The sequence below is a fragment of the Pinus tabuliformis genome, chromosome 9 (genome assembly GCF_031772625.1).
Source record: "Pinus tabuliformis cultivar Carrire ecotype Pingquan chromosome 9, CPIR1, whole genome shotgun sequence".
Taxonomy (NCBI): domain Eukaryota; kingdom Viridiplantae; phylum Streptophyta; class Pinopsida; order Pinales; family Pinaceae; genus Pinus; species Pinus tabuliformis.
Genome location: NC_142307.1, coordinates 104,316,731 through 104,335,649, shown reverse-complemented (window position 1 = coordinate 104,335,649; position 18,919 = coordinate 104,316,731).

The following is an 18,919-nucleotide window of genomic DNA, read 5'->3' as shown; positions in this document are numbered from 1 at the left end:
CTTCTTCGGGGATGACAGGAAGGCTAGAACCATTGGTTGTGGAAAAGTAAAGTTTAAGTTGCAAGGTGGAAGGGTTAGAACACTTCCTAGTGTTCTGCATATTCCTGCATTGGCCAGAAATCTGATTTATGTAAGCAAGCTAGTTGATGCAGGTGTAAAAACAATGTTCGAGAAGGATACCTACAAGATGGATCGGGGAGCACTGGTATTGATGTAAGGAGTTTGGATTGGAACTCTATACAAGTTGCAAGGTAGCGCGATTGTTGATGGGTGCAACTATTCTGTGGTTCCTGAAAGTGGAGCAGAAAATCTAGAGGTCTCTGGAGAAAAGACCATGTTATGGCATCAAAGGCTTGGACATATTAGAGAAAAGGGCCTTCGAATACTTCATGGTAAAGGTATGGTAGAAGGTATGAGTAATAGATCTCTGGATTTTGATTTCTATGAAAATTGTGTATATGGGAAGCAGAATCGAGTGAGTGTCTCCTCTAGTGGTAGGAGGGCGAAACAGATATTAGAGCTTGTGCCCAACGATGTTTTTGGACCTGTGAAGGTTCCATCAATGGGTAAGTCTGTGTACTATGTATCATTTATAGATGACTTCTCAAGGAATACATGGATACATTTCCTTAAGAATAAATCTGAAGTCTTTGATAGGTTTAAAGAATTTAAGGCTTTGGTGGAAAACCAGACAGAGAAGAAGATAAAGGTGTTGACGACAGATAATGGTGGAGAGTTTTGTAATAAGGAATTTGAAGAATTCTGCAAGAAGTGTGGTATATCACGACAGAAGACTACTCCATATACACCTCAGAAAAATGGAGTTGCAGAAAGAATGAACAAGACGTTGATGGAAAGGGAAAGAAGCATGATCAGTGGTGCCAGGTTAGGAAAAGAATTCTGGGCAGAGGCGGTGGATACTGCATGTTGCCTGGTCAATAGGTCACCTTCATTAGCATTGGAGGATAAGACTCCACAAGAGGTATGGACTGGTAAGAAACCCTCTCTTTCACATCTAAGGGTATTTGGATGTGATTCATATGTACATGTTCCAAAGGAGAAACAAACCAAGTTGGATGGTAAATCTGAAAAGTGCATCTTTATTGGGTATAAGGATGGTTTAAAGGGTTATAAGCGTTGGAACCTAGTATCAAGGAAGGTTGTGTACAGTCGATATGTGCTGTTTAGAGAGGTAAAAGGTGTTATTAAACATGAAGTCGAATGAAAGGAACTTGAGAAGATATAGTTTGAGCTAAAGGAGGAAGAATCAGACTTTGGAGCAAAGGAGGAATCAAAATATGAAGAGCCACAAACTCCAGGTGTGAGAAGATCAATTTAAGAAAGAAGGTAGCCAGAAAGGTATAGTCCATCTACTTTCTATTCAAATTTTGCTTTATCTATTACTGACGATGATCCTAGCACTATGAAGGAAGCAGTAGATTCAAAGGATGGAAAACTTTGGAAAGAGGCCATGGTTGATGAGATGGCATCTTTGCACAAAAATGAGGCTTGGGATCTAGTGGAGTTGCCGGCTAGAAGGAAACTCATTGGCAGCAAATGGGTTTTCAAGAAGAATACAAATGCAGAAGGAAAGGTGGAGAAATACAAAGCTCGGTTAGTAGCAAAAGGTTATTCCCAGGTGCCGGGAATTGATTTTGGTGATATTTTTTCTCCTGATGCCAAGGTAACTTCTATTAGATTACTTTTATCTGTTGCTGCTGTTTTTGGTTTTGAGGTAGAATAGATGGATGCGAAGACAACATTTCTTCATGGGGATCTGGAAGAGGAAATCTACATGAAGCAACCTGAAGGCTTTGCGTTGAAGGGTAAGAAAGAACTAGTATGCAAGTTAAGGAAGTCTCTGTATGGGTTAAAACAGTCACCAAGGATGTGGTATCAGAAATTTGATACATTTATACGGGGACTTGGCTTCACCAGAAGCAAAGAAGATTATTGTGTTTATTTTAAATTAATTGGTGACTGTGTTATTTATTTGATCTTGTATGTGGATGATATGTTGCTGGTTGGAAATGACAAAGAAATTATCCAGGATTTGAAGACCCAATTTTCCTCCAAATTTGACATGAAAGATCTTGGTGCCGCAAACTACATTTTGGGCATGGAAATTAAAAGAGATTGAGAAAAGAGGAAGCTCTGGTTAAATCAGAAGGAAGTATGTCGAAACAATACTGCACATGTTTAATATGCAGGATAGTAAACCAGTGAAGGTTCCTATTCCTGTAGGTGTGAGGCTATCTGCTGAACAGTGTCCCAAGACACAAGAAGAGGAAGAGGACATGTCCCGTGTTCCATATGTAAGTGAATTCGGTAGCTTGATGTATGCAATGGTCTGTACTAGACTGGACATTGCACATGCAGTGAGAGTATTGAGTAGGTTTATGTCAAAACCAGGGAAGGAGCACTAGACAGCAGTGAAGCGGGTTTTCATGGATTTGCATGGAACTAGTGATTATGGTTTGTGCTACCAAGGAAGACCAGGATTGGAAAAAATGTTGGATATTCGTGGCTTTGCTGATGCAGACTGGGCTGGAGATCTGTATCAGAGAATATCTACAAGTGGGTATGTGTTTAACCTATTTTAAGGTGCAGTCAGTTGGATGAGTAAGAAACAATCTGTAGTTGCACTATCAACTACAGAGGCAGCATACATGGCAGCCACTCGTACAAGCAGGAAGCAGTTTGGTTGCAAATATTGTGTTAAGTATGGGGTTAGTATAGGGGGCTATAAGGATACACTGTGATAGCCAAAGTGCGATTCTCTTGGCAAAGAACCCCGCATATCATTCAAAGACAAAGCACATTGATGTTCAGTATCACTTTGTGAGGGATATGATAGAAGACAAAAAGGTGTTGCTCGTAAACTGCAGATGCATTGACAAAATTTGTGAGCTTTGAGAAATTCTCTTGGTGTAGAGAGACAATGGGAATTGCAAGGCTGGATAAATGACTAAGCTCTCTTGTGTCCCCCTGTGGAAAGAAAACAACAAGTGGGAGAATGTTGGGTTGTGTTATATTCTTTCCACGACTAGCCCACACAGTTAATCATGGGGTTATAGGGGGGGCTCCAATTGTCTAGCAGGCGAGGGATCATAGGGGGTTTGAGGTGTACTTGTAACCCCACTTTATGGGGTCCGGGGCAGTGCCCTGGAAAATTTTGGTTTTGAACCCTTTGTTAGGTTGGGCGGACCCACCTATGGTTTTGTTCATGATTTTTGCACATGTTTTTTGGATGCAATGGTTTTCAGTCCATGGTTTTGGACGCGATGGTTTTCAGTCCATGGTATTGGATACTTCGGCATGTATAAATATGTATTGTAATATTGAAAGGAATATAATGAAAAATCAAGATGGTAGCCCCGGTTTTGGGATTCAGGGTAAAATCTCTGTGTATATGTGTTTTATGTGTTATGTTCTCGCATTGTTTATTTTATGTGTTTTAGAATTCGTATGCAGGTAATTTATGTATGGGGTTAAAATCTACATACAGCTTCAATCTACTCCCATTCACTTTTCCTAGAAAGGGTTCCCCATTCATCTTCGCAAGTTGAACTGCACCACCATCTGTAATTTCTTTGACAATATATGGCCCTAACCAATGCATCTGGAATTTACCCAGAAATTTAGTGAATTTACTATCATATAAGAGGATAAGATCATGTACCTTTAATGTGCAAATCTTGATATGGCGATCATGCCATGCTTTTCATGTTCCTTCTGTACTTGTTGATGAAATCCTGTAAAAAATCGATCTTCTTTGAGCTCCATCAGTTGCGCAAGCCGTTCCTGCAAGGTCTCGTGATCTGCCATATCCATTAAAGTTGTAATGCACAAACTAGGGACAATGTATTCCATTGGAATTACGGCCTCGACCCCATATACTAATTTGAACGGAATTTTCCCTATCAGCTTCTTACAAGTATTCCTATAAGCCCAAAGTACTGTAGGCACGTGCACATACAAGTGATTTCACTGCGCATTGCAAATCTTCGTCAGCGCGTTCTCCAAAATCTTGTTAAAGGCTTCAACAGTTCCATTTCCTTAAGGGTGATATGGTGTACTCTTCTAATGGTAGACTTAAAAATCCTCAGTCAATGCGTTGATTGTTTCATTCAAAAAGTGCATACCCCTGTCACCCATCAATACTTTCGGGAAGCCAAATCTGGTTAAGACATACTCGAACAAGAATTTTTCTGCCATAGCTCCTATGAAATCCTTAACCATTTGTGCTTCTTCCCATCTCGTTAGATATTCTGTCACAATGATAATATAGTGCGCACCCGTTTTCTTTCCAGGGGGTTGAATTGGCCCAACAAAATCAATTGCCCACTTCTCAAAGGGCTACAAAGACACCTGAGGATGTAGTAGTAACTCATCCCTTCGCAATGGTCTGATAGTTCTTTGAATGGCATCACAGACCTTACAGTATGCCTTGGAATATTTATGCAATGTTGGCCACCATAGACTTGCGTGCAAAATCTTCTGCGCAATTTCTTTGCTGTCATAATGGCCTCCTGCAGCTCCCCCATGAGCTTCAGTGAGAATGTTGTCCCATTCAAAGTCTGGCACATATCTTCACAATATTTCATCTGTACACTTCTTATACAAGTGTCCCGCAATAACTGAAAAATCAGTCGTGTGCACTACTAATTCATTCTTATGCTAACATGTATATCCTTCTGGTTCAATCCCCATAGTCAAGAAGTGAATAATTTCTGCAAAATGGTCATCTGCTATGCGCACCACAAAGAGCTGCACATTTGGCAACCCTTCCTCCAAATTATTAGTTTCTTCTCCTATTTCGATTCACAACAGATGGTCAGGTCCAACATTTAACCTCACCGACTTCACAATGACTTCAAAGTCATACTCTTGAAATAATAGCAACCATCTACATATCTTCCCCCCCAACACAGGCTTGTTGACCAGGTATTTCAAGGCAGAATGATCTGTGTACATCTTGAAATCCCCCCTTAACATATAATGCCTGAATTTTTGTAGTGTGCACACCATGGCCAACCCTTCCCGCTTAGTTGTTGAATAATTTTTCTCATCCTTCGATTACTTCCTACTAGTGAAGGCTATAGGATGGTCCATTTCTCCTTCACTGGCTTGTGTTAGCACTGCACCCAACGCAATGTAAGAGGCATCCACATGTACATGAAATTCCTTTTTCCAATCGGGAAATACTAAGATCAGCGCAGCAACCATCTTTTCTTTCAATACATCTAAGTGGTGCTTACATTCTTCGTCCCAAAATAATGGCACGTCCTTCTTTAGCAGTTTCTCCATGGGCGCAATAATTTGAGCATAGGCTTTAATAAATTTTCAATAGTATCTTTATGTCCCAATGTTGCGTGCAGCTGTTTAATGTTCCTAGGGGCCTCCAAGTTCATAATTACCGCAATCTTTGGAGGGTCCACATCCATCCTTGCTTGCACAACATGACCTAGCAAGATCCCAAAAGGAACACAGAATATGCATTTTTTCAAATTCAGCGCGATCTAGTTTCTGTGACATGTATCCAAAATTAGGTGCAAACTTGCTACATGGCACTTCACTAATGCAAACACTGTCTAGTCATCAAAGCATACCTCTAGAAATTTATGAATGAACTCCTTGAACGATGCTATGACTACGTGGGAAAATATCACAGGCATATTATTTAGTACAAATGGCATCACAGTGTACTAAAAACAACCCCACTCCATTGCGAAGGGTTGTTTTGCTTCTATCCTCTGGCACAATCTTAATTTGATGATACCCTAAAAACCTGTCAATAAAGGAATAGGCCTCCTGCCCTCCTACATTTTCTAGCACTTCATCTGTGAATGGCGTCGAGAATGGATCATGGTCACATGCATCGTTAAGCTTCCGAAGATCTACGTAGATCCTTATTTCACCCTTTTGTTTCTTTTCTTGAACCACCATCGGGCTCACCCAATCAGATTCTTCAACAGGTTCTATGATTCCTGCCTCCATCATCTTATTTAGCTCTTGGCAAACCTTTTCCTTATACTTAGGATTAAGGTGGTAAGGCCTTTGTTTAACAAGCTTCGCGTCTAGATTTAGTGTGATCTTCATAATGCCCAAGTCACTGATTATGCCCTTTAGATCTAAAAACTTAGCTTGAAAGAAATCCTCGTATTCACGGAGTAATTCAACAACTTTATCTACTGTAGCATTGTCCCAGTAATATTCAATTTTCATGAACTTTGATTCTTCCTTAGTGCCAATGTTTATTTGCTTTGCTTTCAAAGATACAGAGATGTTTGGGTTTTCTATTTGTGGCCTCATGACCTCGCGATTTCCTTCCACTTCCGGAATATTGATGTTCCTAGGGTCTTCTTCTTCCTCTTCAGCAGTCACATTATAGCATTCTAGTGTGTGTCACAACTAGGTGCTCCAGTTTGGTTGGGTCCATTCCATAGGTTCCGTTGGTGTTCTGAAGATAACCACTTTAATTTCCTGCAGTGCTTCATCGATGCTTTCAAACTCGTCCTCAAAACTTAAAGTCAATAAGAACCCTTCCTTCAATACATCCCATTTTGCAGTGCCATGGTGGAGGTCTATTTCAAGATACCATTTCATGGGGATGGTATCAAAGGTATGGAAAAATATGTATACACACTCTGGTTGTGATTTTGTTCCCCATGCTTTAGTCCACTTTTCTAGGTGATTGCATGGATCGTCCCTTCCATTATACTTCTTAGTCATTCTAGTGTTAGCATGCCCAAATCGTAGCTTCATCATTCTTCTGTAATCTTGCCATCCAACAAAATTATCCTTATGCATACCCCACCATCGTGCAAGCGTAGTGCGTAGCACCAAATATAATGCTTGGAAGTGGTGGTCCTCAGATATGCACTCTGGTTGTGGTTTTGTTCCCCATGCTTTAGTCCACTTTTCTAGGTGATTGCATGGATCGTCCCTTCCATTATACTTCTTAGTCATTCTGGTGTTAGCACGCCCAAATCGTAGCTTCATCATTCTTCTGTAATCTTGCCATCCAACAAAATTATCCTTATGCATACCCCACCATCGTGCAAGCGTAGTACGTAGCGCCAAATATAATGTTTGGAAGTGGTGGTCCTCAGGGACCTCACGTTCAAATTCCTCCAAAAACAAATATATGTTAGTTAAACCATCATAATAAGGTAGTTTTCTTACCTCCGATGATACACAATGCAGTGACTTCGTCATCATATTGCATCACAGTGTAGAGACTTCATGTAAGCGATTATGCCAATTCTCTAACTCCTCATCTAAATCAGAGGTTTAGGAACTCTCCCGGTCCCATGCAATCCATCCATCTTCCATCGAATTGATCCTATCTTGATATCACATTGTTATCTTATAAATGTGGTCCAATTCATCATCACTTTCTTCACAATCGCAGACTGGTTCAATATAGCATGCCACTTCGGAAAGATTCATTGTCACTATAAACCAAAGTGACTTTATTTCAAATGACATCAGACTTTTCTTCAAATTAATGACCCATTCATATCAATAGCCCAGTTAATTCCTAGGAGCGTGAGGTAGGGATTACTGTCGTCAATGATTTATATAACTTCAAAGTCTGCCACTGCGCTCACACCTTCAATATCAACTGTTACGCCATATAACCATCCCATGGGGATGATTTTCTATTGGTTCGCCATCCTGAGCTGAATCAGAGACCACTGCAGCACAGGTCTCCCCATCCTTTCCCATGTCTATTTCAGTAAAACATTTGCATTGGACCCCAGATCCAAGATGACTTGATCCATTTCATAATCACCTATCTACATGGTTAGCCTCATCTCTCTCCCTTTTCATGCCTTGTGGTTGCCAATATTTCTGACCACAGAATGTTCACCAGGGGACTTTTCCTTGCTCGCACATTTATTTATTAGTTCTTGCAAGCCTTCCACAGCCTTGCCATCGCACAATAGTTTCATGAAAGTTTCCAAAAATGTAGTGAGTATAGAAGGATCAACATCTGTAGGCATGTTGAGTTCTTGTATCTTTCCCTGGCTTTCTGATGTGGAGGCCTCACCGAAGTTCTTCTTGGCTTCCATAAATTTTTCCTTAGTGTGATCTAAATCAAACTCGAGTTCTTTCTCTAGCGCTTTGCGGACCCATCCTTCTTCTTCAAACTGTTTACTATTATCAGTGCCAGTCGTCATTCCACTTCTTAGAACAATATTAATGCTTTGATCTTCTTCGCGGGACTTAGCCCTCATCATTTGTAGATTCTATGTAGCCTGTTGAGGCTACGTTTTCTTTTCTTTCATTTTAGCTATTAGCGCCAGGCATTCTTCTATAGTATGGTAAAATTGCCAGTATTGACATGATGGGTGTGTAGGGTTTTGGCATTCTCGTGCATAGAGCCCCGACTGTCCACAGTTGTAGCAGATAATCTCACCATGACCTCTACCAGGTCCCTCTCCTCCTCAGCCCCATCCTCGACCTTGATATCCTCTTCATGCTCCTCCTGTGCCTTGATCTGGAGGCAGAGTTTCTTCTTGCATACGTTACATAGGGGTTATTTCCATCATCATCTCATATATTCAACAATGGCGCTCATTGTGGCCCATGGATTTGTATAAATTACAGAACAACTGCTCGGGTGTGTGAACGAACTTCTGAAGTAAATGGCAATTGTCCGTCGCATGTTGCCTAGTAACTTGACAAATGGCGCCCCACAGCACAAACCCCATGCTCGACCATTCTGGGGATTCATGTTTTATGGGAATCAGTCTGCCTCTTGTAATATAATTTGTGTACATGGGGCAGTGATCCTTATCGTACCCATGGCCCTTTCACTTCAAACACTAAACTTTCGCATGGACTTCAGGCTTAATTTCCTTGTATTTATTCAAACTTTGTATTTCTAAGTGTAAGCTCTCTAACTATGAAAGGATCTGTTGCACTCCCACATTCATATTCTAAATAGGTGATGCATGCAGCCTCATCACGATCTCCAAGGCTTATACCTGTGTTTCTATCTTCTGTTGTGATAGAGAAATTCTTAAATGGGGCAACAACGATGCTATAAACCATTCACGATGTTGGCTATCTGTGATCTGCATGTTAGCCTCTCTGATATGACAGTTCAACCTCTGATTAAATTCCTAAGGTGTCTCTTCAACCCTCATCATGATCTCTTTAAATGAAATTACTGATTGTGAGTCAGATTTAGGTTTACTAAACTCTTTGTTGAAAGTCATCTTGGTCTATGCCAGCGTCGTAAGAGCATAATCATAACAATACTTAATGTACCAAGTTAGCGCATGATCCTAGAAAGTGAAAACCAGTTGTGCCTTCTTTATATTTTCATTATTAATCTATTGCATTGTCTGTACAACATTTGCAACAAACCAAAACTGCTCTGTTTCTTCACTTCATATGCCCTTGAAGACCGACATCTTCATTACATTTTCCATGTTAAAATGTGGTGGTGATGGTGGAGGTTTGGGCGAAGGTGTATGCGATGGAGGTTGAGGTGCAGGTGGGGTGGATGGATGGTTTGTTATAAGAATCCCCTGAGTGATTAGTTGAACAACGTTGCACAGTGTAGTCTACCCCATCCCTTCATCGTCACTTGAAGGAGGTCCAATTAAGGGACTATACTCTGGTCCTAATCCCTTTCAATTTCTAAATAATAATCCACTTTCTAAAGCTCCAAACATCAAGGTAATGACATCACTCATTTTTTGCATAACATCGTTTTAATCCAAGTATTTAATGATCTTAAGTACTTACCTCGTGGTCCCTTGAAGAATCTTTGCTCCGCTTCATTATAGTTGACTGAGGTATCAACTGCAAATTCTGTAACAAATCCTCCTAGAATTTGATCAAGCCAATGATCGACAGCCCACACGATCTTGTTTTCAGAGGCTTCTAGTCATTGCACTAATTTTGGAGTCCACACTATAGGACTATCGAGCTTCCACCTTCCTTGACTGTCTGTCAATTTGGCTAACCACTCGTACAGTTCAATGGGGAAGGTGTAGAAGAAGATCTCGTGTATCTCTGTATACAGGTACCTATTCAACCACTCTTCCTTCGACAAGCGTGGATTCCTATTTTCTTGCACCGTGAACTCGTGAATCTTCTGATCCAACCACTTTTCAATTTCTTTCTTAGTCAGATTCCAATGATGCAACATCACACATCTCTTTCAAGCAGATCTTGGTCTCAGCAACAAAACCATTTGTTGGCTTAGGGGTTCCTGACCCAGGTTCATAGTTAGTTGTTCCAACCAACAAAACCCTACACTACTAGCCCTTTCGGATACAACCCACATAGTGCAGGCTGTAGTCTCACTCGAAGCAGTATGGGGGGATGCAAGTACCAAGTTTCTACATCCAGAGACTAGTGTGATGTCTTCCAGTGCCTTGGATTTTCCTTCACACATGTCAATAAACTCTTAGGGCACATTACTGAAATTCTGTTAAAACAGCCTTTAGACCTTCGCAAAGGTCTATGATCAGCTCTTGCGAACCTTTAACAATCGATTCGCCTACTTACTTGCATCATAAAGAAAATTTAAATTGATGTACACACAGATCTACTTAATTCATTAATAAACATAAGGGGAATCATCAGAGTCTTCGCAAAATTATTTAAACATACATTGCATACATTATTAAGAATTACTCAAGAGAGTCGCATGGCATTCAATCAATATTTCATAAATCAAGTCATTCATCAATGCCATATAACATAAATAGACATGAACAAAAATACTCAATAATTCTTCTGAAACCTGTCTTTATTGATCTAAATTCACATATTACAAACTCAAAACTGCCTTGCGCACACAGCTGCAGGGGTCCGCACACTCAGTTGTGTACTCTACTTAGGACTCCACACAAACCATTGCGGAGCCTTTCTTTCTCTATCTAACCACAGGACGCAGAGCCTTCCTGCCCTAGCTTCTTTTGTCAACCCAATTCCTTACCTCTGTTCTACATAGTTCTCCCTTTTCCTTTCACTAAGACTCAACTATTTATAGACTTTCTTCATACAATGCCATAGTCTGTACACCATGGGTGAATCTCAAAAACCGACTCAAAACTTATCCAAAACAAGGGGCTAAGCCCATTTGACTATTGAGGCAAATTAATTACCTATCATTTAATTGTGAACCCAGGGGTTTCGTAAAACTTGTGAAGCGTGTGTGCACTATTTATGCTAGAAATTAACTTTCAATTTAAATCAATATAACTACGAAACCAAATAATGACAAACCAAATTCACCTATTCTAATTCAACAATCAACTCAAAATAAATTATAGTACAATTATAGTACAACGCGCAGAATTGAAATCTTAATCTTTAAATCTTGCAGGAATTGAAAAGCACACCACTCTTTCAGAAATGAAAGAAAAAACAATCATTCTTAACCTCTCACACAAGAAAAGATATGAAAGCAAATAAAAACAAATGCTCTTAACTTCAAGGTAGAAAGAAAATAAAAACAATCACTCTTAACCTCTCACACAAGAAAATATATGAAATCAAATAAAAACAAATTCTCTTAACTTCTAGGTAGAAAGAAAATAAAGACAATCACTCTTAACCTCTCACACAGGAAATTATATGAAATAAATAAATATTAATCTATGAAAGTAATAAATCTCAATCTATGAAAAACAATAAATCTCACACATTGTAGATGGCCAATCCAAAAGCATGAGAGATGGCAAGTTGAGAGGCGCCAAATGCAAGCATAACCAAATTAAGGTGAACTTCACTCATGAGCATGGTGGCAAATCCAAATTCTATATTCAAAACATGATCATTTCCCCAACTTTACACATGCCTTTCAAAGGAGAAGGCTCTACTATTTATACAAAAACATAAGAAGCTACCTCATTAATGGAGGTCCATTATTCTCTCCCTAGATCCCTAGAAAATCTCATAGAGTTACAACTCAAATAGGTAATGATGAGACACATATCCTCTTTGACCTTTATCCAAATCTTCTTCCATATCTTGAAGATAATTCGAATTTGAGTATTGGAGGCCACATAAGGGTGCCTTGTGTGGAGCACTGAAGAAGGTATGTTTTTATTGATTATTTTGTCATCTTTTCTTTACAACTCATAACCTCTTTGCCTCATGAACTAGGTAGATAATAAGAAATCATGACAAAATCTATGGGATTTATACGCAGCACCAAAATACAAATAATTGCCATTTCTTATGCAGAAAAAGGAAAAAATGAAAGATTGTCGTCCCAAGGAAAAAGACAGGGCAAATTTAACTGTTGTCCCTTTGGCAGGGAACCACATGCAAACAAGGTGATCCAAATTGAAGCGTATCAGCCAAGGAAGGGAAAAGGAGATATCGAATCGGCGCAAGAGAACAAATGAATAACTGGGAATTAAAAGTTTGGTGAATCCCTCAGGATCCTTTGATCCTAAGGGATCACTATCTTAACTATTTTTGCATCATTGATATCTCTGCTCGGCCGTTATAAAAAGGCGTAGAACTACTAACCCGAGGGGACTATCTGCTATTATTTTCTATGTAACTTTCCTTTGTATTTGAAACTTTGATCATCAACTCTCATTGAGAAGTGATCCACTCTAACTCTGCTTTGATGCTTTAATATAAATCTGGTTGTTGTTCCATATTTGATCTTGAAATAATCTCAAGCGGTGTGTCCCTGGAGGCTAAGGGCCCGACCCTGGTGGAAAACTTGCTCCTGTACCATTATCTTTAATTCGTGCGTGATTTTCATTATCAGCTTTGTTCGGTAATCTGATGCGTTCTGTTATTTTACATCACGGTTCTGTTATATTTGATTTATGTTCAACTGAGTAACATTGTTCTTTGTGACAGGAATGTCATATTGTTCATTTTGACTTTGTAACGCATTGTTGTTCCTTTAATCATTGATATAACTGATCCTTACCGAATGATATTGCTATTCAATTGCAGAGCAACCGTGTTGTAACATTCATAAGTTGGTATTACTGCATTCATCTATGGTTTACACTTAATCGTGATTGTTGTTCAACTGACGTTGTTGTTCCATTACGAATTACAATCGTTATTCTTTGTAACTAAGATTGATATTTGTGGTATCGAAGTCAGATTACTATTTCTCTTGATATTAAAGCGTGCCATGTGTGCTATTTATTTTGATTCATTGTACATTTACATTTGGATCTAAGTGTTGCTCTATATTTTATTGCTAATCAGTTGTCCTTCTATTTCTGCTTGCTGTCCGATTTATTCTTAGGGTAAAGATTGCTATCTGATTTCCATAAGATATGATTGCTACACTTATTTATATAGATTAAGGTGTTGTTGTTTATAAGAATTAGTTGTTGTTCCCATTATCACTCAGGTTTTCCCCGAAGTTGTAAGAAAGGGAAGGATGCCAAGGTAACCACAGACCAATCTTTTAGATATAGAATCTAGCCAATCTGTATCCAGAGAGGGCTCTCTCTTTATGATTTAGCTTTGTTTTTAAAGGTATTAGGCTAGTTATGAAGTTCAAGGGTTTTGTTTGAGTTTGGGTGGTGAGATCCAATAGAACAGGGAGGTAAAACAGAGTAAGTCAATCCATTAGGCTAATGGAGTCAAAGGAGATAGCTTTCTGGATTTAGCTTCTTAATAGAGGATGGCTTCACAGAGCAAGGTAGTCAAACAGGGAAAAAATAGAGACTAGAAACAAATGGAATGGACTCAAATGGATGAATGGCAGCTAAGAATCCTTCAACATATTGAAAGAGGGAAAATGGATGATTACTGATAAAGAGCAGTTAAGAATTCTTTAGCAAATAATCAACTCGAAAAAATCAGGAAACAGGAGAAATTAAGATTTCACTGTTTATGCTAATTCTGAAGAAAACACGGAGAATAATAAAGACTGAAAAAAGAGTGCAGTTAAGCAAATTCTGAAATTAATTTTTTTCTTTATCATTCATATCATGAAACATAGGGGATATAATAAACAAGAAAACTGTAAAATACAAGATATAGGAGACTTATTGATCTAGTGGTTGATTCAAGAATTCTATGGCAAGTCCTCTGCTTCAATTTTTCATCCAGTAGGCCATGCAACAGTTTGATTTCCAACAACTCTTTATTCCAAAAATTCAGTATTACAACATAGTCTAGGAAATCCACACCCCCCCTTCAATACTCTATTGGAGGGGGTATTTATACAGAAAGTTTGTACAACAAATATCTCATAACAGTTGTGAGATAATATCTAGGTTTTAATCTAAAATAATTTACAAGTGAAAACAGAAACAACTAACTAATGTTTGTGCTGGAGGCTGGCTCTTCAATTTGGCTAGCAGTCGTCTTTTGTAACTTTGCACTGGCTTCCTGTCTCAACTGATACCCTTCAATGCTAAACTGCTACTCTTTAATGATGCATTGATGCTCTTTAATTATGCTCTGATGCATTTAATTCTGATCTGCTTTGCCTTTAATTCTTCTCTGACATCTTTATCATTGATCTAATACTCTTTGACTTGTTTTCCCCTGCTCATCTTTGTTCATTGCGTTTTGGTAAAAAAAAACTGCTAATGTGTCTTTTGATCATCTTTTCTCTAGCAATTTGTGTCTCTGAAGATCCGCTGGTTAGGGTAGCAATCTCCCTGTATATCCCTTTATTTCTTTTTCTGTGAGCTCGGAAGTTCCTTGATGTTGTTTTGAACTGTATTTAAAGAGGAAGAAAACTGAAAAATGGTAGGTTGGGTGAGGCCACGAGCTCATTGTTGGAGCTTTTTCTGGTCTAAAACATGGAAATGCAGACTCGATCGTTGTTAAGCCTGGAGCACTATATGCAAAAAACTATAGAAGAAATGGCATTTTTACCCTTTATTTGACAAAATGTAATTTTGGCGAGACTTTTTGGTTTGAAGGATGGATGACGTTAGTGGGAGTACAGGGAAGATGATGTGGAAGGTGACGTTAGCAGGGGGTAGATGATGTCAACAGATGACAGTGGTAAGCGGTTTTGCCTGCACCGCTTTTGGGGCTAGGCGATTTTGGGCGGAGGGTAAGCGATCGCACTACATGAGCGATGCGTGGCAGTGGTACGGGGGCAATACCACCAGTCTACTGTGAGTTAATGTTCAGCGATGGAGGGGGTTGCGATATGGTTATTAACCGTCGGATGTGTGGTGGTTGATTAGACGGTGGGCGCGGTCTGGAGATGGCGGGGGGTTAATGCTGCTGGACCAATCACAATAAAACAATGTTTTTAATGCATCGGAGCTGTTTTTATTGGTTCGCAGGGTGGGTTCTTAATAAGTTTCAAACAAACTTATTAATTCCCAAAAAACACGTTTATGGTTATATTTCAACCGGGGCGGGGATATTTAATATTTTTTGGGGTTTTTTATACGTTTTTATAATACGGGGAAGGAAAATGTTTACATGCGATTTATATAATACATGTTAATAATTAATATGAAAAAATGTAAATAAAAGCGCTAAGTTATAAACTTAGTCTTAGGATGAAAAATGGGTTTATACAAGAAATATGGCTATTTTCCTAAGCAAAATAGGGATTCACTTAGGCAATGTTTATGAAATGGAAGGAGTGGCTTGTGAGTGATATTAAGCAGATCTTAATACCTTTAGGGGGGGGGGGGGGAATTAGTAAATGATTAGGGAAAAAAGTATGAAGGGGAGTTAGTTATGAATCTTGTCTTGCTTGAGCTGCATCATGTAAAATGTCCGCCATTGCACCAGTGATAGGGATAAAGATTAACATTTTTGGAGACATAGTCTATCAATGGTATCATTCTGCCTACCCAGCCTACTTTGCCTAACATTTCTTCTTCTTTTTTCCGGGTGCACTTAGACTAGCAAACCCTTATCAACTTTTCTTTTCTTTTCACAGCAAGCCTACCTATGTCTGCACTTATAACATCCAAGGGCTCAGATTTAACTGTTGAGCTCCTTTGCTTCTCTACCTATCTACTTATCTGCCAATATTAAACAGTTTGGTCAGATTTTTATTCTCTATCTCTAAAACAAGAAATTCAAACATGAACTGGCCAAGATTAAGTTGTTTGGCCATTCATCAATTGTGGCATAAAGTTTTAACAAGCTGCACACAATGCTTTATTTACAGAAAATGGAAAAGTAGTGTCATTTTGGACTTGCACACTTCCTAGTCTTTCTTTGTTTGGGGTTCATTTATTTCACTTTTTTGACCATTTTATTCTTTTTACCCTTTGATTTTTCTTTTAGGGCATACCATCTTTACATTTTTTACATTTTTTACTTTTTCATTATATGGAAAACCTTTGCAACAAGGAAAGGGATGAACATATTACAGAGCTCAACAAGTCAATCATGAAATATGACACCTATTGGTATAGGAGTATAACAATGGCTCCACTTGGGGATGGCTTTCCCTGGTGGAAATCCAAGAACAACAGGTCAGATGGCCTTTTGAATAACTCGGACTGTGCTCTGAAAATTCCTTTTGCTGCTTTATTGTACATATGACAACACATTTTGTGAAGCTTAGGGACTTCTCTTTGGGCTTCAACTCCAACAAGTTACTGTACAACCTTAATTAAACACATTTTTTCTTCCTCCTTGAATATTGCTTTGAGCACCTTGCCACTTGGGTAGGAATTTTTAGCCTTGGTCCTTTTATCAAAATCTTCTTAACCTTCTCCTGCACAACTTGACATCTGACCTGAAACCAAAAAGGTGTTGCAACCTTCAAACCAAATTAGTAAATCATCAAGATCTTAAGGCATTTTAATTGGATTCAAAAATTTTAGGATTTATTTCATAACCCACTAAAAACTGAATTAAAACAAACTGAAATCCTACCTACTTACTCTAATAAGCTTTCTGACTGCTGGTTAGGTGAAATGAAACAACCAATGCAACCACTCAAGAATTATATACATTAGTGACCTTTGTTGCTTGTGCTTGTTGGTGTTTAAAATTGAGATTTTGTAATCAAATATAGCTTTGTTAACCTTTGAGAAGATAAAAAAATTCCCATTCTCCTTTGCTGAATCTCGAAACTGTATAAAAGGATCTTGTAAAATATATACACTATTCTTGAGCTGATTCAAACAACTGTACAATTGTTCTGGATAACTTTCCTGCCATGAAACTGAAATATCACTTTTATCATTATCACCCTGCATGTTTTCAACTGCTCTTTGTGATGATATTTCTACTGACTGAAATGTTTGTCTTGTAAAACCATTATCATCTTGATTTTGACCCTCATGGTCTATTAATGGAGAAAAATTATGATTGCTTTCATCATCCAACCTGTCAGCTATTGGATCATAAAGAACTTGGAAGGATTGTTGCAATTTATTACATACAGGTTCAAATGGAACTTCATGGGTTTCCACAAGCTGATCCTCCCTTTCTTTAAAAATTTCACATGATTCAAAACAGAGAGGCAGGGAATCAACTTGGATTATTTTATCATATGTTCCTACTTCTAAGTCTTCTTCTGCAACCTGACATTCAATGGCATTTTGGGGCTGCAAATCTAGATATGATAAGTCTTGAACAAAGATTTGATTGCCCTCTAGATGGTTAATATCAAGACTTGTTGGAATTTGATTTTTAATTGCATGATAGTTATCTCTAATAAACTGAAATGAATCGAAACAAAATGGTAAAGTTCCTTGACTGATTTCAAAATTTTTTACGCTTTCCTCCTCATCCTCATAACTGAAATGAACAAGCTGATCACTACTTTCAAGCTGTTGAACTTGAATTTCCTTATTCCCAAAATTAGCTTATGATTCCTCTGCAAGGTTAATTTGGATTTGAGAAACATAATCATCATCATATTGATCATATTTGGGCAAATTATCAAAAGAAGCAATGTCATCAAACACACACATCAAATTAGGAGCTTTATCCTCCACATATTGCTTTATAAATCTATCTTCTGATCTATGATAGATCGAGTTGGTAGGAATTTGTTCATGAATATCAACCTTTTCCTTTTGCGAAACAAATGTGTCATGGTGATTCTGAATAAAACATTCAACTTTCATTGTGATATTCTGCATCATTTCCTCTGCTTTCTTTATCAAAATGTCAAGTTTTTCCTCTTTCTCTGTTTTCAACTTTTCTTTTCTAATTTTCAGATTAACCTCTACATCCACTACCATGTTCTGCATCTGTTCCATAGTTGAGGGGTTTCTTTCTCTCACATGAAATTCTATCTCTGAATCAAATGTTCTTGGGTAATGCAGTAGAGCTGAATCAGGGGGAGGTTTTATATTTAATGGTATTGAATAGTATATTTGATTAAATCTGTCTCAAAATTGTTGTACTATTTCATCTGGATGTCTTCTTAACTGATTATATTCTTCTATGATCATGAGAAGATTGACTTTGATTATCCATCTATCAAGGAAGAGTTTGAGAAACTACTCAAGATTTGAGATGCTTGCCTCAGGCAGGGTTTTGAACCAACACTTGACTTTTCCTTGCAAATAAAGAGAAAAAAGCCTAATACTAACATCCTCCTCATCTACTTCAAATAAGTTAAGATAATCTTCAAAAACTTGGATATGTTTTTGGGCAGTGATACCGTTCTCTCCATCAAATCTTGGGAGATACTTGGGATAATCGTTAGGGAAAGCATGGAGTGTAGGAGGCAAAATGAGTGGTTTATACCTATCAGGAACTTTATGAAGTATCGGAATATGTTCAGGGATTGGATGATTAGTCTTAATTTTTGGATTCTCCTTAATTGAAAAATGATCTTCATAAGAATTAGAAGACTGCTGTTCAAATGTGTAAGGAGACTTTGCATCTACATTTTTCAAAGAAAAATAATAAAAATTTAATCTAAAATCATCTCTAAAATACAATATACATTGAAAAATCTTATCAATGAGAAAGAACATAATGTATTGGATAACAATCC